Raw genomic sequence first — 25,743 nt, forward strand, 5'->3', positions numbered from 1 at the left:
AGCACTTCTGTTGCTTCGGAAAAAAACCTGCTAAAAGCATACACACTATAAAAGTTAATCAAGATTACTGTAAAAATTAGTCTTTTAACATTCACTTAGTGTCTTAAAAAAAAAAAAAAAAAAGCTTTTTGTAGTTTTGTTCACTTTTGTAGTTATAGAAATAATCTTTATTGTTAATATTTACAAGCTTTGTACATTTGCATTCATATCAATGAAACTATAATGTTGACTGCAGTTAAATCATCAAAATGTCTGCTAAAGATCAGCCACAATACTTTTCCTGTTAAGTTGGTTTCCTGTCAGAATTCACAGAATACAAACTTGTTTTTACTGTAATCATCAGCTTTTATCTTAATTCTAATTTCAGAAGAACATTACTGTAAATTTTCGAAACCAAAATGCAAAGTGTGAGTCTTTAGATTCCTTGGTTACTCAAAAATACCCCCCAAAAAACCAATCCATTTTGACATGATTTTTCACTTATATATGAAACTTCAGGCGCTGATTTCTGAAAACAAGGTTTTGGGAGACATCCCTCATTTAGCCTTAGCAGGTCACATTTTGTCTTTGAAGGTTAAAAACTTGTTCAAGTGTAAAAGGTTGCCAGTCATTTTAACAAATGTTCAAAATCAATTGTATTGAATTTCAGGAAGCTATGGCCTCCGTTGCCTTGATTTTTGCTTGACCGCCTCCTTGAAATTTCCTTGCCTTTGCTAGAATTGCATTCCAGACTTCTGTTTTCATTGTTTTACATATTTGGTTGCCCTTTTAGAAAACTTGACAATAATTTTAAAATCATCCCCCTCACAACAGTTTGAGTTTTAATTTTCATTAAACATTTCAAACTCTATTGCAGCAATAACATATTCACACAGCCTTGTAAAATAAGTTTGAAAATGAGCAGAAATAAATTAATTCAGTCATTATTTGGAAAAAGAAATAACCCTCTTTGTAGTTCTTTGTAGTCGCTCTTTTCTTCAGCTAAAAATTAAAAAGAAAATGATGCCTGGATATAACTATATTGTTATTCCAATTGGACTAACAATGTACAATGAAGATATAATTGACCACTTCCGAGTAAGGAATTTGCTAGAAACTATCACAAGTGGTCAAATGTGTGACTAATTACAATTTTCTACAAGTTGTGGCAATTACGAAATTCATCACCTTCTTATTTTTTTGGATTACCTTTGCTCGATACATAAAGATGAAGACAATTTTATGAGTGGATTCCAGCCGGCCAAATAGATTCCAGATTTCTTGGACCAGGCTGCAAGTCTTCATAGCCGCATGACAAAGTCAATGGTTTCACCTTTTCATCAGACCCCAAACAATAAAAGTTGCACAGCGCCCTCTATTGACAATGACTCTCCCTCCCTTCATTATTGAGTGTACTGAAATAAATTAAAACAAATTTGGTCCCCCCAAAAATTCCGATGTGGGGTTAAGGGCCCGGTTAAGGCCCTGAAAAAAATTTGGATTCTAAATGATCTGTGGTGCGATCTGAGGCATTTTCTGACCACTTTAACCAAATCATTTTTAAGGAAAAGATGGTGTGTACGCAGTGCCTGCCTTTTTGTGATGTCACTTAAAAAAAATTGTCTGGTTTTTTTTTGGGGGGGGGGGGGCATGGCCCTGGTTGGCCTCGCCCGGATCTGCCCTTGAATACTGAAATCAATAAAAACTAGTGGCCCACGGACCACACGTGTCGCCCTTTTCCACGGTCGACCCCTATAATTATGATTTGTGTTCTTAAAAAAAAGGTTATATTTTGTGCATTTTTAAACGATGTGAAATTACCCCTAGATGACCTTTGACCTCCAATTTTCAAAAGACTTGTGATGAACCCCCATCCAAGGTACACTCCATCAAAGTTACATTAAAATCCATCAAATTATGTAGACATAGAAACATTTGAAGCATATTTGAACAATACGGATGTCAATCATATGGACATTCCGCTCACACAGAATAGTTAGAACTGGTGATATGAGTGTCTCCCGATTTATTCGGTTGGACGACACAAGCATTGCCACTATTTTGTTTGTCTTGTATCATAGAAATCAGAACAAGTTTCTCGAAGGGCTGATATTTTATTTCCTTACACATTATCAAATTTGGCTATTGAACGTAGGGGATGACTATTATTCTACATTTGCCTACAACTTTGGCTGTAACTTGCAATTTGCCAGCTGGAACCCTGACCATGCAATACAGTTCTTGCTACCATCTACACTTGATGACTTATATGCAACTCCAAATGATTAGGCATGCAGTACGTAGGCCTATATCAGCAATACATTTAAAGTGGACTTCAAACGTTTTAAAGTAGATATTAAAGGTACATGTACAGAGAAAATATGGAAGATTTGAAGACCGTCTCGCAATGGCTACAGCCAGGGCCGTAGTTAAGTCCCTCATAAGTCTTTCAAAAGTCCAGTCACAAGTTACGAGATGAACAATGACAAATAAATGCTTTTGCAACAGTACATTTGGAAAGTTTGTGATTTGACTTGAGACTGAGGGACTTGTGAAGGACTTGACTGTGAAAGCAGCTGAATCTGCATCCCATAGACAACTGTTACTGGCTATGACTATCAATAACACATGTGTCTATGAAATTAGCTGAATCTGCATCACAGACACGTGTTAAGCGGCCAGCAATAACACATGCACCTATGAAAGCAGTTCAATCCGCATCCCATACACACGTTACTGGCTACGGCTAGCAATAACACATTTGTCAATGAAAGCAGTTGCATCTGCATACCATATATGTGTTACTGCTAATCATAGCCCGATTATTGACACGGACTCCAGATTCAAGACAAGACCCACCTTTGGATCGGTGCAATGAAGTTGCATGGTGTCTACAAGGTTTCAGAACGTTCCTGCCATTCCATGAGCTGTCACCCCTCCCACATCTCCCATGGCCATGTTATGATGCATGCCAGACATTGGCTCATTGCTCAGCAAACTGGCTGACAGGTGTCTGTAGGAAATATTTACCAGGGGAATAAAGTTATAGCTCGCAAGCATGATGATGTTTCAATAGTGTCTTGAGATACACAATTAAGGTACCTCTTCATGAGGTGTTGATTTCTCTTTTGATTTTCTCAATGATCGCTGTTCAGTTTTTGCTGGTCCCAGAGGGCCAGCCTACAGTCCTCTGTACCTCACGGATCAACTCACTGTCACTTGTGAGCTGGGCAGTGCTGTTGTATAGGATTACCCTGTAACACCAATGAATGGGCTAAATCAATTGAATAGGACTGTGTGTACTCTGGAACCAACTTTAATTGCCTTGTGTTGTTGTATATTGTTTTCAAGTCCTGAACTCATGCTGATTGAGTGTAGTGGGGGTGATGGAGGGGTGAGATGCTTACTTGTTCATTTGGAAGCCATCCTCTCTTGACAGTGTCTTGATGGGGGAAGTTAGGCATCCTGTTAGCTGCTGTGCCTGGTATGTCCTCTAAGTTGCTACTTGGGATCCAGTCACCGCTGCTCCCTAGGGAAAAAATTCAGAAGAAACAACAAATTTGTTTTAAATCTGCCATTTATATGAAAAACATTTTCTTGAATGGATGACGACTTATATTTTGCTAATCCACATGTCCTATATGTCCATTGGGTAATAGAAATCACAGTGGTCTATTTTATAATTATATTTTCATGGCCTGAACTTAAATGTTATCGTTTCCTTCTGAGTTTGATTTTACAGCATTTTTTTTAACCAACAAGGATTTTTAGCTAAGGTCTCCAATTAGGATCTTTAAGTACCGAGCCAAGAAAATATGAGACTATTTCACACTCCTATTATCTTCATGCTCCAGATATAGTCAGTTTTCATGCATCTAATGAAAGTGTGTGGTAAATGAAAACTGAGCTTACCTGGTGTATAAGCCCAGATGCTACTCCCTGGTGAACCAACAGGGTCACCCAGATCACTGACCGGTACAACAACAAAGCTGACAGGTGTCTTGCGTTGCCCTCAACTACGCTCATTGCTGATTGGAATTGGTAAGCGGCTATCTTGACCAATGGCTGCTGGAGGCGGGGCCTGAGGCTGTTCAGCTGCCATGGTGACCAGACTGGATGTGATGGTTGATTAACAAAGCAAGCCTCCATGCACTGCTCAAAATGAAATTGAAATAAAATATTTTTTTGCGGAAAAACACATAAATATAATGTCTTTTTTTCATAATTTCGCAGGCTATTGTAATCGTTAATTGGCTTTACGTACATGTAGCTGTGAGGACAACTTGTGAGTACACACAAGGAGACAGTTTACAGATACACCAAGTGAAGTGACTGTCTAATAATAAGGGAATAAATATGTGCTTGTCTGGTTTTGAACAAGTCCGTTTAAGACCAGCTGAAGGCTTGGGCACTGATAATGGCCCGATGCGAAAAGTCCATTTTTATTCCCATTCATAAATACGTTTTCAGTCAAAAAGTCAAATCAAGTAAAAAAAAATATAAATTTCCCTACGATTTTGAAGTAAAACACGGAGTATAGCATGCTGGATTCAGGACAATTTTCATTGTATACTTGATTTTAACTAAAAAGAAAGGCAAACACTCGAAGTACATTTTGATATTTTTTGGAGTGGGGTTTGAAATTCACCATTTTTGAAGCGATGTTTCAGAAAGAGAATACAATTCAACAATGACAACATGAAAATGACTGTTTTTGTTACAGTTCATTTGAATGGCTAGCGATTTGACTTGAGACTGGGGGACTTGTGATGGACTTGTGATGGACTTGTGATGGACTTGTGATGGACTTGTGATGGACTTGTGATGGACTTGTGATGGACTTGTGATGGACTTGTGATGGACTTGTGATGGACTTGTGATGGACTTGTGATGAATTGCAGGGACTTGTGATGGACTGGATTACAAGACTGTTAAGCAGAGGTCGTAATGAGGGTTTGTGGGTATTGGGAAAGAGAATAAAACTCTCCCTACAATACTGTTTGTTGCATCTCCATCAGACATTCCGTTGACAAGTTATGGCTATTTAAAGTAAGTTTACATTTATCGACATGTCAACTGGGAAAAAGACCTTTAAGGTTTCTAGGTTTGTATGTGAAAATGAATATGCCAATTGTTTTTTAATAAAAAAAACACTTTTAATCCATGATTTTATATTTCTTTAAAATATCTGAACCATAGTAGACATATCAAACATTATCAATTTCAATAAATCTGAAAATAAAACTTCCTTTCGTCGTTATATTTTTTTGGGGGAGGGGGCATTTTTCTCCACTACAGTCTGACGTGCCCAGTTCTGTCTCATTTTGCCAGAACACCCATGCCAAAAGACTTCACTCCTTTTCCGTCAAAACTATGCCTGCATCAACAATGTGTAAAACTCGCGGGGGGGGGGGGGCAAAAGTTTGTACTCACAGTCTGGATGCGGCCTCTGTTGTGCTCTCATCCCCTTCAATTCTGTACACGATGTCATACATGACGTACTCAAGCTGTCTGCCTTGGTGGTTGTGCCGTCGTCAAGGGGTGTGTACTTCCCATCGTCAAGGTAACCATTAACATTGTTGCCAGAACAAGGCGGAATTTACCACCTGTTTTTACAGAAAAAAAAATTAATAAAAGAAATTAATAAACTCCCCTAGACTTATAAGTGCTGGTGGTGATGTAAATTCCATGCAAAAATTTTGTAAATCAGTTTATTTTAATACTCTTGTCTGAAAAAGAACCAAGAATTTGGGTCCTTACAAAACGACTGTGTGAAGGGAACACTTGACAGTAATTCCAGCTGACCACCAGAATAAATATCTTGTGAACACAATGCAACATTACTGACATTCAAAGCAAGACATGCACATGCACCGGTATGTAAGGTTTCTCAAAAATTTAGTAGAATAATTGAAATTGCAAACTATTCCAGATACTGGCCATGAACCCTAACCCTCTTCAATCCTCCAAAATACTCCAAGTGGTTTTGGAGGACTTTGGAGGATTGAGACTGAATGGCAAAACAAATGTCAGTTGATTTTGGAGAAACACTGTATCAAGTTTGTAGGCTGTATTGTTTATGTGCCCTGCATTATGCTCAATATCATTTGTTGGAGGACTGAGGCAATATTCACCCACTGAACAAATTCAAGAAATAACAGATGATTTTGGAGGAATGAGGTTTTATCTAATTTGTACAAAGTGCCAATTGGAACATTTTGAGTCCTACCCAACAAATACAAAACAAATGTTTGAAGTCATTCTTAATGATAATTGAATTGTAAAGTACTGGGGGTGTAATGGGGACAGGGAAATTAAAAATGTCACACTTTGAACAATAAATTTATTGAGTGACATAGATTTTACATATGAAGTGGGTAGGGGTTGAGCTGGTATTGTTGTAAGTAAAACAAGAAATACACCAAAATATAAAGGGAGAGAGAAAAAAAAGAGGAAACTTTGGGGAATGAAACACTTTGGTGGATCATGTTTTTCCACAAAAGTTAACCAAAAAAACAAGAAATTTACTAAAAAATTCCATCACGCCACTTTCCAACAACGATAGAAAACTGAAACTATATGGTACACATGTAAAACATGCACAAGAGAAACATAACCCAACATCTGGTGTGGAGGGTTGGAAAGTGAATTTGCAGTTTTGCTTTCATTCTGAACAAAGGCTATGAAATTGGAACAAGGAAGTAATATACTTTATTGTTATACCTCTTTGAACTCTCCCCCATGAGCACACATACCTGTCCAGCATGTGACTGTTGAATACATGCATATGTACACCATGTCAAATATGCCACAGTGCTACATGTACCTGATGTGCAATGTGCCCATGATCATCATATTGATCAGTGCCCCCAATAGTCAGATGCTGTTCAGACCCCCCCCCCCAAAAAAATAATATTCAAAATTGTTCACTTTCAAGTTTCCCCGATAGTTTGATGGTTTTCAGCTCTCCTCCCCCAACCATCAGCACAAAAGTGAGATTTCACAAGTTCAAACTTGAAGCAAATTATTCTTTTTTTTCATTGTTTGGTCCAAGTTTCGGTAAATTGTATTTCAATGTCTTGGGCTCAGAGTACATGTACTGTTGGAAAATGGTCATCCGCTTTTTCATTTCTTGCCCCTGCCATTTTATAATGTATTAGTCCAGACTGTGTTTTACCTTTAAAAATAATGGACTGACCCAGAGCCAGTGAGTTTCACATCAACAAGGAAACAGAAAGTTGGCATAATTGTTCTTCAAGCAATGATCTTGCCAACACATGTATTATAGTTGTTCTGTATTACTGTATTCTTGCCTGACAAACTCTCCATTATTTCTTACAGGTATGTATAGATTCTAACTTTCATTTGTGATAATTAACATTCATAGATTTCCTTTGATTTAAGCATTTGTATTGTGTTTATTTTACACTGAAGAACAAAGTACTGCTTCAAACAAAGCAGATATTTTAGGTCAATGCCCTTCCAGCTCTGGAGATTTCAATGACTTTTCCAGGCTTCCAGCATGCAAGTTTGTAGTTGAAACAGAAGAGCAAATGGCCAAGTACATAAAACTTTGTACAATGTTTTTCAGTTTTCTATGACACTAGAGGCCTTTTCACACTAGACAAAATCTTGGGGGTGGCCCCGGGGTGACGCGGAGGTGAAAATAAGCCATGTTAATTTCACACTCGAAAGTTTCACCCCTGCGTTACCCCTGTATCACCCCCTAGATTGCTCATCCCCCTAGATTTATCCCCGGGGCGAGACACTTTCCCTGGGGCGAAAACTGTAGTGTGAACAAGCAGGGGTGAGTTTGCCCCAGGGCGAGCATCAGAGGGTTAGAATAGACTCTAAAGTTTGATGTAATTGCAACAATTCATCTGAAAATACGGTACCTTGCGAACAATGAGCACTTTTTTGGTGGCTTTCGGTCGTGGCTTGTCAACCGAAGCAAATCCAACCATCCAGGCAAGAACAAACGGCTCGATCAATCGTTGTCATACTAGACCGCAAGTTGTAAAAAATCCAATAAAAACGTCAGGAAATTTACCGATTTTTTTTACATAAAAATCCCCACTGGGTTTTATTCCTTTCACTTCTAATGTATTTACTTGTTTTCGGGCGCCGGAACAAGGAAATTCATGCTTGCGCGCGGTGGGGAAATATATCAGAGTTTCAACGATGCAATGCAATACAATTTTAAAAAATTAAAAGTGGAACCTGTCAAATTTAAATTGCTAAAATAATATCTGAATGCTTTTACAAATACTCTGCTTTTATTTGGTAGATTATCAATTTTATGCCGTCTTTTTTAATGGTTCGTCGCATGCACGATGCATGATCGAAGCACATGTAAAAATAGGGCCAGGGCTCACTGTTCATGTACATTTCGAGGATTTATTGAGGCAAGTTTTGTCGCATATTTTATTTTTTTTTTTTAATATCTCTATTCGGCAATGAAGACTCAACATTTTTCATAAGTACGTTGCCTTAGAGTTTGCCCCGAGTTTGAAATCTCGAGTGAGAAACGGTCATGCAAATACCTGGGGACGAGATAAACACTGTTTGCGCAAAACGAGTCTGAAACGGCGCAAGGTTGAACTCGAGGGTGAAAAATCAAAAATCACCCCGTGGTGTCCCCGGGGATGGGTGTTCTAGTGGGAAAAGGCCTTATAATTAAAAAATTTTTTTTAAGGAAATCACCTTATAAGTTGGAAAGTTAAATGCTTGTATGGCTCTGCTTTTCCAAAGTGCTTGATATTTCTTTTTCATTTGCCATTCAGTTATCATTAAAAAATGACTTTTAATAAGGGAATAAATGTGTGCTTGGGAGGTGTTAAACACTATGTTTAAGACTAGTTGGAGTCTGGAATGCTGATAAGGGTAATAATCAGCATCAAACCAGTCTTAAACATAGTGTAAGATTCCAACCAGTCTTAAACATAGTGTTTAATACTGACTAAGCACATATTTATTCCCTTTCACAAATACCTTTTCAGACAAAAAATGAAACTGTTCAGGTAGTTTGTTTACATAATCACTCTTGACTGTATAAAGAAGTGCATGCACAATCAAAAAATAAAATCATGTCTTAGGTGTAACAGGGAAAGGAAAAAGTGGACCCTACACTGATTGAATGACCCATGCATGTATTGATTGAATAACCCATATGTGCATGTATGTGCATGTATTGATTAAAGGGAAGATACAACGTTTGCAAACATCACAAAACGAAATGATCAAATTATCACAAACTACCAAACTGGATTGTTAGGGAATGACAGTCTAAAGCATCCTGTAAAATCATGGCTCCTGGTGTGCAAACATTTACAAGAAAAATGGTATTTTTCCAACGCTGGTCGGCCGACCAGCGTTGGAGGAAACTGGCTTTTTTTTCAAAAACTGCTCCTAATTTTTCATAATTAGTTATTCCGCGTTTTCTTTGCAATTGATTACACAAGGGGGTACAAGCCTGCTAGACTGATTCTCTGACCATACAATTCCCAAAAGTCTATAAATTCTCCATTTCATTTTAAATGGGGTCAGGGAACCAGACTACAAGAATATGAATGGTTTTCTTGGTTTTCCAGCATCTACTAGCCCAAAATGTGAAACAAGTCATTTTAACAATATTTGCTTTAACATACTAATCCTCCGAATCGATTTATTTCTGAAAAGTGCAGCAAAAGCAAATGTTGTACTTTCCTTTTAAATGACCCATGTGCATGTATTTATGAATGAGATTTCATTTAATTTTCTATTCAGAATCCCATGCAGTGGAAAAGAGGGGGCAGTTGGTCCCTCCCCCAACCTTTTTTTTAAGGGAATAAAATCTAGGGCTTGGGACTCTCATGGGGCCAGTGCGTGTGAGTATTCAGTACAGTGTATATTAGGTGCAAACAAAAACTTGTTCCATTGTTTGGTCCAAGTTTCGGTCTCTCTATTTAACCAGTTGAGGCCAGGTTTATTTTGACATTTGATATTTTGGGCCTCGCTCACTGCGAGCGGGTCACTGACAGGTATTTCCGGCCTCGCTCGAAAGTGGTGCAAAGACCTTGCAAATATGTTTGCCATATGCAATAATAGCTGTCAGGCAAAGTCACTTACATGTACTGGCTGACAGTCAGGCATTCACTGGCTTGTTCATCAAGCTATAGTTCAAAACCACTCAGTTTGGTTTCACATTCAGTTGGCTTGTAGGACTGCACTGGCTGGCAAACTGACAGACAGACTGACAGACAGGTAGTTATCAATGGTCAGAAGAGATGAAAGTCTGATGTTGGTCAACTCACATCTATTCAGTTGTGAAAAAAAAAATCAATCCCACAAAATTATCTTTCGTAGCTTGGAAGTTTATCCTAAACAGTTTGGAAATGATCATTTGGCTGGTACTTTGGCACATTACTAATTTACAGGCTGTGACTTAGCCTGTAATTGTATGTAAGCAAAAGCCATGAGGAGTACCCCTGATTACAGGTACCCGATTCCATTTTAACAATTTTTTTAACCGAATCTGTCTTTGTAAATTTCGACACAAAGGCAACAATAACTTGCCGATAAATTGCAAAAAAAATATCCCAGTAAAACACCCTTGAGTCAATTTATACCAACAATTTCCCGATGTCTAGATTGTGGATGAATCAATGAAGAGAACATCAGTGAACATCACTAACTTTGCCACAATAATGACTCAACATCAGGTTTACTGTATTATTTTCCACACTTAGAAACTTACAATTTATTCACCGAGTCTCTTAAATAAAAAGGAATGTAGTTGCAAAGCGGGGCCATTTTCAGTTGTCGAACGCAGGGCAAGTTCAGTCGCTTCAGCAGCTTGGCAGGAGAGTGGGCGGGGAGGCGGTAAAAAATACTTTACTTCCGGGATTTTCAAAATAATCACGGGTCTTCGGGTACCTGCTCATTATGGGTAACCAGTCCCAACAAAACGCACACCCCTAAATGTAAGTCATGGACCATTCGCATGGTTTTGAATGTTTCTCTGTAATGTGGCTGGAGTTACATCCTTCCTGACAGAAATGAATGGACATTGTGAGATGACATATATATAAGGCAACTTCATATTCACTTCTTGAAATGCTTGCTCATCCAACCTAAACATTTCCAAAGAATTAAATACACAAAATTCTGGGTTGTCTGACCTGTGAAATCTGAATCCTGCTCAGTAACACAAATGGAAAAACAACTTGAATACTGTCCATTTCAATATCTGAAATCATTTCAGAAGAGAATTAAAGATGTACTCTCAGTGCCCTTCAAAACTTGAACAGGAATTCCAAAAGGAAATAAAAGAGACATTTTCTATTTGATGTCTTGTTCAAAAGTGGATATCTTTTGTCTGGCTACAAACTAGCAATTCAAAAGAAAAGTTATACATATACTTTTTATTCAGATTAAACTCGCATGGACAGTGCATCTTTAATGTATAGAAGTCACACCTTTTAGTCACGTTTTTTCATTACTCTTATAGTAACCATTCCATTTTCTTTTGAAATACTATTTAAATACAGATAAAAATGGCTAAGGCTCTTGAAAAGATAAGCAACCATCTTTCCTGTGACATATGTCAGGAGAAATACAAACGGCCCAAGGTGCTGAATTGCCTGCACAGTTTTTGCGAGACATGTCTGGAGAAATACTACACTAGCAGGTATGGAGGTCAAAAAAAGATTCCTTGCCCAGTATGTCGACGGGAGACGGTACTTCCAGAGACACGCATTCAAGACCTGAAAACAAATTTCCATTTGATGGGAATAGTTGAGGAGGTCTCACTCCAAGAAAAGGTCGCTTGTTCAGAAAACACAAAGGTCATCTGTGAGATTTGTGATGAGGGAAATGAGGCCATGCATCGTTGTCTGGAGTGTGCACAGAATATCTGCCCAAACTGTTGCAAGACACATTTGCGATTTGCTGCTACGTCTAACCACACAGTGGCTACTTTGGAGGACATTCGCAAGGGGGAGGTAACAGTTAAAAATACACGAGAAGAAGAAGAGTCTAAATGCCACAAACACAAGGGGGAAGTGAAACGCTTTTACTGTGAGACATGTGAAGAGTTAATCTGCCGAGATTGTACTGTAGTAAACCACTGTAAACCAAAACATCACTACATTGAGTCAGGAAAGGCTTCTCGCAAATACAAACAGTCACTGAAAGATATGTTTCCAGATTTCACCACAGACATCAAAAGACTTGATCAAGCTTTGGCCACTTCATCACAAGCTAAGCAGAAATTTACACAGAAAGTCACAAAGACTGTGAAAGCTGTGCAAGACAAAGCGAATAAAATGAGAGCTGAGATCACAACTCAAGAGACAAAAATGATTGAAGAAATCAAACAACTCCTACAGGAGCGCAACACAACATACGATGAGCATCAGTCAACAGTGAAAATGATGCTTGAAAGTAAACAACATTCGCTAGGGACATCTAAGGATATCATTAACACTGCATCAGACAGTGACTTTTTGTCCCTATACCCTATCATCAGTAAAGACTTGAAATCACTCAAGAGTCAAAATCCTCCCCTGATTGATCCCAAGCTTTCATATCTAAGCTTCAACCCGAGTCAGAGGATTGGTGACATCAATCTGGGTAAGCTGGAGGTGGAAGCAGTCAAGTGGGAAATGTGTCACAAGTTTGGTAAAAAGGGAAAAACGTCCAGGAGAGTTCAATGGGGCTTGCAGTGTTACTGCTATTCAACCTGGTGAGATTGCTTTGGCAGACTTTTGGAACAAACGAGTGGTCATCTGCAACAACAAGGGACAACACAAGGGAACCATTCCCATAAAATCATGTAAGTTTCTTTCATGCACATCTTCATTGATAACACAGACATTCATAATTGTGTGGAATTTGTAAGTAAACTTCCATATGCACATGCAGATCAGACAGCTGAGAATAAAAAAGTAATAAATTACTGGCAAGGAATTGATGTGCTGGCAGTGCTCTTCGACAAATTTGATTTTGTTCTCCCGATCTTCAAACCTTCAAATTGTTCTCTTTACATGTAGGCCTATCATACCAATACAAAACCAAAACTACAACAAAAATCTATTACTTTCATTACTGATTTCAGTATGTTTGGAAGAAAAATTATTTTTAATTTGGGGGGTTTGTCCTTTAGAAGGGAGAGGGGTTGTTTTATGGTGTCTTTGCAGACAAACAAAATCACCCTTTGGTTTTGTCTTCGTTCTTCTTTAGTGTTTCGGCTCTGCTTTTTTTTTTTAGACAATAATGCTCCAGGACTTTAATATAAATGGAACAACGCATGAACTTCAAAACTGGAATGAACATATCCACCCTGACACTGAAGCGTGCATACAAATGCCTTGTCATGATGACTGGAAATATGTATGAGTATGCCACAAAATATTTGTCTTTCTGGGGGTCTTTTGTTTTAATTGGATGGGTAAACAGAGGTCACCCTCTAGCGGTACTTCCAAAAACTTTTTTTCTATATATAAAATTCTAGTGCCAAAAATTTACCAAATTGCTCGTAAATATTCTTTGTACAATAAAAATGTACTTAATCCCAAAGTTTCATAATGATGACCTCATCAGACCAGAAGTTATTGTAGGAAGACTTTGAAAATACACATAATAATTTTTTAATTTTGAATTAATCATTGCTACTTTTAGTGATCATCGTTACAAAAATAATGTCAGCTTCATTATCAATGATTGCCATCCTAATGCTGTGACGTCATCAAACTGGAAGTCAGGTGTCATACGTTTTTACAAACACATATCAATGTATGTTCCTATTATATTTATATTTCAGAACTTCTTTTTACTATTTTGCATAACCTGTCTAAACTACATCAACGTCAGTAGTCATTGTGCACATTTTTACTGATGAGGTCATCAAACTGGAAGTATTTTGAAACCTATCAATCTCTAAAAGGATGCATTTTTGTTCAAATTCTTAAAATGCTTGATCCAAAATGTTTGAAGTTAATACGTTTTTCTGCCAAAACACATTTACAACTGTGAAATATACCATAGTGACACACCCCATCACCCTGTGTTTGTTACATAGACAAACGCAAACCTTTAGATACATAATTCTGATAATGCAGGAATCAGTGCACTTTGCCAGATCTGAATAATGAAAGGTTTGCGGAAACACCATGTGCGAATAATTTCTTAACTAAGAGAATGGTTCTGAAAAGAATCAGAGGTATAAACTCGACGTTCCAGTCAGTATGCTCTGACCGTCTTCAGGAGAGTGCCTAAACTCTAAGAAAGTGAATACTTAAGTAGCAAAAGGCGAAATCAATGAAGTGCAACACAGAAGAGGATCTCCGCTCCACCTTGGAACCAGTCCACTTCGACAGGATTTGTTCTCTCACTACTTCTTCTAGCCAGTTTGTGTTCTCCACCACTCGTCAGAAACAACTTAGGTAATTCTACCGCCTGGAACGCAAGGAACGGAATACTCCGACTCCTTTCCACCGTAACCGTAGCCCGCCAACTGGATCAGCTATATCCTGGCGTCGTCTATCTCGCCTACATAGCCCACCAACTGGATCTCCTATATCCTGGCGTCCGTCTTCTCGCATGCGTAACCCGCCATCTGGATCTCCTATATCCTGGCGCCATCCACCTCATCTCCGTAGTCAAGACACCTTCACCAAGCATACGGTAGTCAACCTCAGCTGTCGACAGCTGAACAGTACAGAAACGAAAGTTCTGTCCCTTGGCATGAACTTTGCTGTTCCTCCAAAGTCCGTACCGATCGAGAGCATCATCCAGTCGACGGAGCCAGCCCTCAGACACCTCACCAAGACAGCAGCCAACGACGTCTGCATCAAGATGAATGAAGTCCTCCGCAAGGCTCGCCCAGCTAAACCTAATCTGACCAAAACAGAGCGGTTTGCTGTCAGTGACCTTCGCCGAGACAACTCCATCCACATCCTCACAGCAAACAAGGGCAACGCCACCGTCGTCATTGACAGGAGGACTACAGCAACAAGGTAAAAGGCATACTTTCTTTTGTTTCATACCGCTTACTCCCCAAGAACCCCATCCCCGCCATCGATAAGCGAGTTGCCAGCCAACTTCTCCTCTTGCATCGAGCAGATGCATTATCCACCCCCCTCTACAGACGACTCAGACCCTCCAGTTCGATCTGTCCCAGGTTCTTTGGTCAACCAAAGATTCACAAACCTGAGATCCCTCTGCGCCCCATAGTTGCCTCTCGAGCTTCCCCCACTTACCACACAGCCCAACACTTAGCCAAAATCCTCAGACCCTTGGTGGGTCAGACACCACACCATGTGTCCAACTCTCCCCAGTTTGTCAGCATCACCAGAAACCTCACTGTCCAACCCACTGACTTGCTTGTCAGTTTTGACGTCGTCTCAATCTTCACCAATGTTCCCACAGGCACGGCCTGCCAACTAGCTAAGGAAAGACTTGAACATGATACCACTCTTGCTGAACGCACAGACCTGTCCCCCGACCAAATTCATGATCTGTAACTAACATGTATTTCTTCCAGTTGTTTTCAGTGGCAAGGCAAGTTCTACGAGCAAACGGCTGGGATCTCCATGGGATCTCCTTTATCCCCGGTCCTAGCCGACATCTTCATAGAGGAGTTCGAGTCTTCCTCCCTACTCAAAGCAGATCTTCAGCCGAGCCTGTGGCTACGCTATGTTGATGACACCTTCGTAGTGTGGCCCCATGGCCCGGACACACTCCAAGATTCCTCTAGTACCTCAACAAGCAACACACCAGCATCAGCTTCACCTTCACCATGGAACAAGAACAGCACGGCACGATTCCTTTCCTGTACGTCAAGATCTCCAGGAATCCAGATTGCACCCTGGGACATAGCGTCTACAGGAAACCCACCCACACCGACCTCTATCTCCACCAGCGGTCATTTCATCACCCCAGCATCAAGTCATCGGTCAACCGCACCCTAGTACAGAGACCCTTTGAGGTCTGCGACCAAGACAACCTCAAGCGTGAACTCAAGCACATCCAGGCGTCACTACAACAGAACGGCTACAAACCCAACCGCGTCAAGATCAGCAAATCTGACCAACGGGTCTCCTATACCCAAGGTCCTTCCACTGTATCGCCCTCAGTCACTCTTCCTTACATAGGTCCAGCTTCTCATCATCTGCAACACATCCTACGACAAGCCGGCGTCAAGGTGTACCACTCATCTGGCAACAAGCTCCAAGGCAGCCTCCATACTCACAAGGACAAGCAGGACTCCTCTTCCAAGCCGGGAGTCTACCGCATTCCATGCGAATGCAGCAAAGTCTACATCTGCAAAACCGGTCAGAACCTTCCCACTAGGCTCAAGGAACACAGAGCACATGGACGGCGAGGGGATTTTGACAAATCGGCCATTGTCAAACATTCCCACATCAACGACCACAAAGTTGGTTGGGATGCGGACGAACTCATCACACCGATCCAGTTCTGGCATCCAAGACACATACGGGAAGCCATCGAGATCCGCAAGCACAACACAGTTCCGCAAGACATCGGGTTTCACCTCAACGACATCTGGCTCCCACTTCTCCAGACTGATGGGTCTCCTATACCCTAGGTCCTCAGCTACTACCTTAGACTGATGGGTCTCCTATACCCTAGGTCCTCCCTCTACTGACACTGCAACCCTACTGTTCCACTTCAGTGGGCACTAAGCTTGCTCAAGGATCCTGTCTACTTGGCATCCTCACAGGATGCAACTTCACACTTCATTGATTTCGCCTTTTGCTACTTAAGTATTCACTTTCTTAGAGTTTAAGCACTCTCATGAAGACGGTCAGAGCATACTGACCGGAACGTCGAGTTTATACCTCTGGTTCTTTTCAGAACCATTCTCTTAGTTGAGAAATTATTCGCACACAGTGTTTCCGCAAATATTTAGTATCTTCACCATGCAAAGCCTCAAATCTTACTTGCCAGATCTGATTTATTATTTTAAAGTTTACCATTCTTTAATCGCTAAAAAGTTCTCTATATTTTGTTCAATGCTTCATTTGAACATTGAATAACTTTGTATTGCTGAAATAAATAACAACCCACTGACTTGCTTGTCAGTTTTGACGTCGTCTCAATCTTCACCAATGTTCCCACAGGCACGGCCTGCCAACTAGCTAAGGAAAGACTTGAACATGATACCACTCTTGCTGAACGCACAGACCTGTCCCCCGACCAAATTCATGATCTGTAACTAACATGTATTTCTTCCAGTTGTTTTCAGTGGCAAGGCAAGTTCTACGAGCAAACGGCTGGGATCTCCATGGGATCTCCTTTATCCCCGGTCCTAGCCGACATCTTCATAGAGGAGTTCGAGTCTTCCTCCCTACTCAAAGCAGATCTTCAGCCGAGCCTGTGGCTACGCTATGTTGATGACACCTTCGTAGTGTGGCCCCATGGCCCGGACACACTCCAAGATTCCTCTAGTACCTCAACAAGCAACACACCAGCATCAGCTTCACCTTCACCATGGAACAAGAACAGCACGGCACGATTCCTTTCCTGTACGTCAAGATCTCCAGGAATCCAGATTGCACCCTGGGACATAGCGTCTACAGGAAACCCACCCACACCGACCTCTATCTCCACCAGCGGTCATTTCATCACCCCAGCATCAAGTCATCGGTCAACCGCACCCTAGTACAGAGACCCTTTGAGGTCTGCGACCAAGACAACCTCAAGCGTGAACCCAAGCACATCCAGGCGTCACTACAACAGAACGACTACAAACCCAACCGCGTCAAGATCAGCAAATCTGACCAACGGGTCTCCTATACCCAAGGTCCTTCCACTGTATCTCCCTCAGTCACTCTTCCTTACATAGGTCCAGCTTCTCATCATCTGCAACACATCCTACGACAAGCCGGCGTCAAGGTGTACCACTCATCTGGCAACAAGCTCCAAGGCAGCCTCCATACTCACAAGGACAAGCAGGACTCCTCTTCCAAGCCGGGAGTCTACCGCATTCCATGCGAATGCAGCAAAGTCTACATCTGCAAAACCGGTCAGAACCTTCCCACTAGGCTCAAGGAACACAGAGCACATGGACGGCGAGGGGATTTTGACAAATCGGCCATTGTCAAACATTCCCACATCAACGACCACAAAGTTGGTTGGGATGCGGACGAACTCATCGCACCGATCCAGTTCTGGCATCCAAGACACATACGGGAAGCCATCGAGATCCGCAAGCACAACACAGTTCCGCAAGACATCGGGTTTCACCTCAACGACATCTGGCTCCCACTTCTCCAGAGTGATGGGTCTCCTATACCCTAGGTCCTCAGCTACTACCTTAGACTGATGGGTCTCCTATACCCTAGGTCCTCCCTCTACTGACACTGCAACCCTACTGTTCCACTTCAGTGGGCACTAAGCTTGCTCAAGGATCCTGTCTACTTGGCATCCTCACAGGATGCAACTTCACACTTCATTGATTTCGCCTTTTGCTACTTAAGTATTCACTTTCTTAGAGTTTAAGCACTCTCATGAAGACGGTCAGAGCATACTGACCGGAACGTCGAGTTTATACCTCTGGTTCTTTTCAGAACCATTCTCTTAGTTGAGAAATTATTCGCACACGGTGTTTCCGCAAATATTTAGTATCTTCACCATGCAAAGCCTCAAATCTTACTTGCCAGATCTGATTTATTATTTTAAAGTTTACCATTCTTTAATCGCTAAAAAGTTCTCTATATTTTGTTCAATGCTTCATTTGAACATTGAATAACTTTGTATTGCTGAAATAAATAACAATAAAATAATTAAATATAGGAATAAATATATTTTTAGGTTTAGATCATGAAAATAGTACAGAGAGTACATGTACAACTTTACCCGTATTTGCAAAACTGTGTGTATCCAAGACGTTGCAGTTATTCACAATTATACATGTATGGTGGTTGAAGGTTGAAGACTACACAATGTTCATGTATTAATCCTACATGAATGGGCTTTAAGGCAGGCCTTACTGTATGTTTAGAAAACCCCTCCAGGCGTTTTCATACAGTTAAATTTCTGAAGGTTCTGAAGGCCATGTTTTCATTAAGTATTTGTATTCCATGAGGACTGAGAATAGTGACAGAGCATTTATATACTGTGCATATGTTACATTTGAGTTCTTCTTTACTCACAGATCCAATGACAGTTGCAGCCATCCACAATACTGAGCAAAGCTTGATTGTGTTGGAACGTGGAAGCAAGTATGTCAAGGTGTTCAAAATGAAGGACAACACTCTTGACTTCCAATTCCCAACGGTCGCACCGAGTGAGTTTGAGGAGACACAAGTGAACCTATGTAGTGCAGCAGTAAAAAAGGGAGGAACGATCTTAGTGGGTGATTACAAGAGAATGGTGTGGACTGAACACAGTCCCACTGATGGTAAGATCCTACTCACCGTACCAGTGCAGACTCCACCTTACTTCCTGGCTGTTGATGACGACACTGACAGAGTTGTGGTCAGTGGATATGACACAAAGAAAGTGGATGTTACAGATAGCAAAGGCAAAACGCATGTCACTATCCAACCTACTATCAATGGTAAGCCAGTGGCGTACTGCCGTGGTGTATGCTGTGACAGCTCAGGCATCTACCTTGCAATGCACCAAGGTGATGATGACACTGGTCATATTCACCACTATGACCCAGATGGCAGGTTTCTTGATTGCCTGGCTAAGGATTTGTATGTCCCAGGAGGAATCACATTCACATCAAATGGCCAGCTGGCAGTGGCTGACGGCCACTCAGTAAAGATGTATCGCAAGGTATGATGGCATCCAACATGACATTGACTAGCAATCATCATCCCAATAGCAAATGTTGAGAATGATATTGTCCCGTCATTACAGCACCAATCAACATTCATGTCCCACTCATATCACATCTCTCCTCAAAAACCCAAACACAAGCTGCCAATCCCTCTGATGAGAATCATTTTATACTAACAAGTTCTTAAATATAATCTGAATTGGTCACATTTACTCGTACTCTGTCCTTTTTTTTTTTTAGAGTAGTAGTACTCGTACTCGAATGTCAAAGTACTCGTACTCAACATGACGGTACTTGTACTCGGGCAGCAAAGTACTACTACTCGACATTGTACTGGTACTCAAATAGCAGTACATGTACTAAAAAAAACCGTATAGCTTGACTTACCATGGCCTTATTTTATCGATACTTTCTGTTTGAATGGTTGATTGGCTTGCGGAGAAATCACAGTTTCCTGATTTTCCTCTGGACACGTCCAGATAAACACTATTAACAGCTAGCTGTGAGTAGGTCTTTACATCGGTCTGACTGGGCCTGGGCCAATCACGCACAATGACCCATTTGCCGTATGTAGGCACAATGGCCAATCATGTACGTGAAATGCCGAAATGTTCCTCAAAATGGTCGTTCAATTAACTTGGTGATTGGAGCAAGGCCGTTTTCTGAACCACGGTTCCGGCTCCCTATCCGGGTCCAGCCCCATTGCCAACCTGCATGAATGGAGAAAGAGACGGAGCTGAAGCCAGGGTTTGGAAAACGGCCCAAAGTCTGGTTCTGGCTCGATCAGGCCCACAAACATAAACATAGGCCTAGGATTGTCATGCCAGGGAAGCAGACTATATGCTTAGTACACGTACATTTCCGCGAATCTGCCACATTGCACATTGTACTGTCCACATTCGCTTGTCCAAAATTGTCGGCCTCTGAAGAATTTGTAGCACTTTTGCACCTTACCTGTTTGTACGTTATCCGTATTAGGAAATATATGTACTCGTACTCATACTCGGATGTATAAGTACTCGTACTCGTATTCGGCAACCTAAGCACTCGGCAGTACTCGGTACTCGGAAAAAAGTACTCGACTACAACACTGGTTTTGATACAGGGATGTAAGTTGGAGTTGACATGTTCGTTTGAATGTAATGACCCCCCCCCCACACCTCGCCCCAACCCAGTACTATATATGTTTTCCTGTTGTTCAGTTTAATAGATTTGGCAGCCAATTTGATGACGAATCACCCATTTTCGCTCAAACTTGGATGAACGTTTAGATCAACATTCAATTAAATTAATAAATCATTTAATTTAATTCTTGATTAAATTAAATGATCTTTTCAGAACCATTCTCTTAGTTGAGAAATTATTCGCACACAGTGTTTCCGCAAATATTTAGTATCTTCACCATGCAAAGCCTCAAATCTTACTTGCCAGATCTGATTTATTATTTTAAAGTTTACCATTCTTTAATCGCTAAAAAGTTCTCTATATTTTGTTCAATGCTTCATTTGAACATTGAATAACTTTGTATTGCTGAAATAAATAACAACCCACTGACTTGCTTGTCAGTTTTGACGTCGTCTCAATCTTCACCAATGTTCCCACAGGCACGGCCTGCCAACTAGCTAAGGAAAGACTTGAACATGATACCACTCTTGCTGAACGCACAGACCTGTCCCCCGACCAAATTCATGATCTGTAACTAACATGTATTTCTTCCAGTTGTTTTCAGTGGCAAGGCAAGTTCTACGAGCAAACGGCTGGGATCTCCATGGGATCTCCTTTATCCCCGGTCCTAGCCGACATCTTCATAGAGGAGTTCGAGTCTTCCTCCCTACTCAAAGCAGATCTTCAGCCGAGCCTGTGGCTACGCTATGTTGATGACACCTTCGTAGTGTGGCCCCATGGCCCGGACACACTCCAAGATTCCTCTAGTACCTCAACAAGCAACACACCAGCATCAGCTTCACCTTCACCATGGAACAAGAACAGCACGGCACGATTCCTTTCCTGTACGTCAAGATCTCCAGGAATCCAGATTGCACCCTGGGACATAGCGTCTACAGGAAACCCACCCACACCGACCTCTATCTCCACCAGCGGTCATTTCATCACCCCAGCATCAAGTCATCGGTCAACCGCACCCTAGTACAGAGACCCTTTGAGGTCTGCGACCAAGACAACCTCAAGCGTGAACCCAAGCACATCCAGGCGTCACTACAACAGAACGACTACAAACCCAACCGCGTCAAGATCAGCAAATCTGACCAACGGGTCTCCTATACCCAAGGTCCTTCCACTGTATCTCCCTCAGTCACTCTTCCTTACATAGGTCCAGCTTCTCATCATCTGCAACACATCCTACGACAAGCCGGCGTCAAGGTGTACCACTCATCTGGCAACAAGCTCCAAGGCAGCCTCCATACTCACAAGGACAAGCAGGACTCCTCTTCCAAGCCGGGAGTCTACCGCATTCCATGCGAATGCAGCAAAGTCTACATCTGCAAAACCGGTCAGAACCTTCCCACTAGGCTCAAGGAACACAGAGCACATGGACGGCGAGGGGATTTTGACAAATCGGCCATTGTCAAACATTCCCACATCAACGACCACAAAGTTGGTTGGGATGCGGACGAACTCATCGCACCGATCCAGTTCTGGCATCCAAGACACATACGGGAAGCCATCGAGATCCGCAAGCACAACACAGTTCCGCAAGACATCGGGTTTCACCTCAACGACATCTGGCTCCCACTTCTCCAGAGTGATGGGTCTCCTATACCCTAGGTCCTCAGCTACTACCTTAGACTGATGGGTCTCCTATACCCTAGGTCCTCCCTCTACTGACACTGCAACCCTACTGTTCCACTTCAGTGGGCACTAAGCTTGCTCAAGGATCCTGTCTACTTGGCATCCTCACAGGATGCAACTTCACACTTCATTGATTTCGCCTTTTGCTACTTAAGTATTCACTTTCTTAGAGTTTAAGCACTCTCATGAAGACGGTCAGAGCATACTGACCGGAACGTCGAGTTTATACCTCTGGTTCTTTTCAGAACCATTCTCTTAGTTGAGAAATTATTCGCACACGGTGTTTCCGCAAATATTTAGTATCTTCACCATGCAAAGCCTCAAATCTTACTTGCCAGATCTGATTTATTATTTTAAAGTTTACCATTCTTTAATCGCTAAAAAGTTCTCTATATTTTGTTCAATGCTTCATTTGAACATTGAATAACTTTGTATTGCTGAAATAAATAACAATAAAATAATTAAATATAGGAATAAATATATTTTTAGGTTTAGATCATGAAAATAGTACAGAGAGTACATGTACAACTTTACCCGTATTTGCAAAACTGTGTGTATCCAAGACGTTGCAGTTATTCACAATTATACATGTATGGTGGTTGAAGGTTGAAGACTACACAATGTTCATGTATTAATCCTACATGAATGGGCTTTAAGGCAGGCCTTACTGTATGTTTAGAAAACCCCTCCAGGCGTTTTCATACAGTTAAATTTCTGAAGGTTCTGAAGGCCATGTTTTCATTAAGTATTTGTATTCCATGAGGACTGAGAATAGTGACAGAGCATTTATATACTGTGCATATGTTACATTTGAGTTCTTCTTTACTCACAGATCCAATGACAGTTGCAGCCATCCACAATACTGAGCAAAGCTTGATTGTGTTGGAACGTGGAAGCAAGTATGTCAAGGTGTTCAAAATGAAGGACAACACTCTTGACTTCCAATTCCCAACGGTCGCACCGAGTGAGTTTGAGGAGACACAAGTGAACCTATGTAGTGCAGCAGTAAAAAAGGGAGGAACGATCTTAGTGGGTGATTACAAGAGAATGGTGTGGACTGAACACAGTCCCACTGATGGTAAGATCCTACTCACCGTACCAGTGCAGACTCCACCTTACTTCCTGGCTGTTGATGACGACACTGACAGAGTTGTGGTCAGTGGATATGACACAAAGAAAGTGGATGTTACAGATAGCAAAGGCAAAACGCATGTCACTATCCAACCTACTATCAATGGTAAGCCAGTGGCGTACTGCCGTGGTGTATGCTGTGACAGCTCAGGCATCTACCTTGCAATGCACCAAGGTGATGATGACACTGGTCATATTCACCACTATGACCCAGATGGCAGGTTTCTTGATTGCCTGGCTAAGGATTTGTATGTCCCAGGAGGAATCACATTCACATCAAATGGCCAGCTGGCAGTGGCTGACGGCCACTCAGTAAAGATGTATCGCAAGGTATGATGGCATCCAACATGACATTGACTAGCAATCATCATCCCAATAGCAAATGTTGAGAATGATATTGTCCCGTCATTACAGCACCAATCAACATTCATGTCCCACTCATATCACATCTCTCCTCAAAAACCCAAACACAAGCTGCCAATCCCTCTGATGAGAATCATTTTATACTAACAAGTTCTTAAATATAATCTGAATTGGTCACATTTACTCGTACTCTGTCCTTTTTTTTTTTTAGAGTAGTAGTACTCGTACTCGAATGTCAAAGTACTCGTACTCAACATGACGGTACTTGTACTCGGGCAGCAAAGTACTACTACTCGACATTGTACTGGTACTCAAATAGCAGTACATGTACTAAAAAAAACCGTATAGCTTGACTTACCATGGCCTTATTTTATCGATACTTTCTGTTTGAATGGTTGATTGGCTTGCGGAGAAATCACAGTTTCCTGATTTTCCTCTGGACACGTCCAGATAAACACTATTAACAGCTAGCTGTGAGTAGGTCTTTACATCGGTCTGACTGGGCCTGGGCCAATCACGCACAATGACCCATTTGCCGTATGTAGGCACAATGGCCAATCATGTACGTGAAATGCCGAAATGTTCCTCAAAATGGTCGTTCAATTAACTTGGTGATTGGAGCAAGGCCGTTTTCTGAACCACGGTTCCGGCTCCCTATCCGGGTCCAGCCCCATTGCCAACCTGCATGAATGGAGAAAGAGACGGAGCTGAAGCCAGGGTTTGGAAAACGGCCCAAAGTCTGGTTCTGGCTCGATCAGGCCCACAAACATAAACATAGGCCTAGGATTGTCATGCCAGGGAAGCAGACTATATGCTTAGTACACGTACATTTCCGCGAATCTGCCACATTGCACATTGTACTGTCCACATTCGCTTGTCCAAAATTGTCGGCCTCTGAAGAATTTGTAGCACTTTTGCACCTTACCTGTTTGTACGTTATCCGTATTAGGAAATATATGTACTCGTACTCATACTCGGATGTATAAGTACTCGTACTCGTATTCGGCAACCTAAGCACTCGGCAGTACTCGGTACTCGGAAAAAAGTACTCGACTACAACACTGGTTTTGATACAGGGATGTAAGTTGGAGTTGACATGTTCGTTTGAATGTAATGACCCCCCCCCACACCTCGCCCCAACCCAGTACTATATATGTTTTCCTGTTGTTCAGTTTAATAGATTTGGCAGCCAATTTGATGACGAATCACCCATTTTCGCTCAAACTTGGATGAACGTTTAGATCAACATTCAATTAAATTAATAAATCATTTAATTTAATCAAGAATTAAATTAAATTGAATTAAATTGCTCTACATAAGTAGAGTGACACAGTCTATTAATTTCATTACTGATGTCAGTTTGTTTGGAAGGAAAGTTGTAAATCAAAATGATCTCGAAAGCTGCGGACCCCAACCATACCAATTAATTTGTGTTGCACTTTATGTGGAATGTGTACATGCAGGCATCCGTTTTCTATGAATGAGATTTCGAGAGCTGCTATAAAGCAGAGCTGCGGTTACCGCCGTCAGCACTCAGCCGGCCCATAAAATCCTGTGCTGGACCGTTTGTTACTAATTAACTAACTAACTAGCAGAGAGGCACGACGATTTGTTGAGCTGCAATCCACAGCAATGGGTGTATATTTTTGTTCAATGCCTCGTTTGATAAT

At 41.3% G+C, this 25,743-nt stretch overlaps 1 long non-coding RNA gene and 1 pseudogene across 2 annotated transcripts in view; one reads left to right on the forward strand and one right to left on the reverse strand.

Annotated features, from left to right (window-relative positions):
- Positions 1 to 10,266, reverse strand: part of LOC119733258 — a 52,168-nt gene extending 41,902 nt beyond the window's left edge. Inside the window, exons 1-5 of one of the 2 annotated variants that reach the window (XR_005271735.1) lie at positions 10,087 to 10,254; positions 5,413 to 5,585; positions 3,892 to 4,131; positions 3,387 to 3,508; positions 2,829 to 2,992 (exon numbers count right to left, since the gene is read on the reverse strand). This is a non-coding gene — a long non-coding RNA (uncharacterized LOC119733258). Of the gene's footprint in view, positions 1 to 2,828; positions 2,993 to 3,386; positions 3,509 to 3,891; positions 4,132 to 5,412; positions 5,586 to 10,086 lie in introns of those variants that run through there. The other variant, XR_005271734.1, reaches the window with a different exon arrangement.
- A 988-nt stretch (positions 10,267 to 11,254) lies between these two features.
- LOC119733259 lies at positions 11,255 to 19,888 on the forward strand (annotated as a pseudogene).
- The last annotated feature ends 5,855 nt before the right edge of the window (positions 19,889 to 25,743 follow it).

Source organism: Patiria miniata, unplaced genomic scaffold (assembly GCF_015706575.1).
Source record: "Patiria miniata isolate m_02_andy unplaced genomic scaffold, ASM1570657v1 HiC_scaffold_25, whole genome shotgun sequence".
In the NCBI taxonomy this organism is placed as follows: Eukaryota; Metazoa; Echinodermata; class Asteroidea; order Valvatida; family Asterinidae; genus Patiria; species Patiria miniata.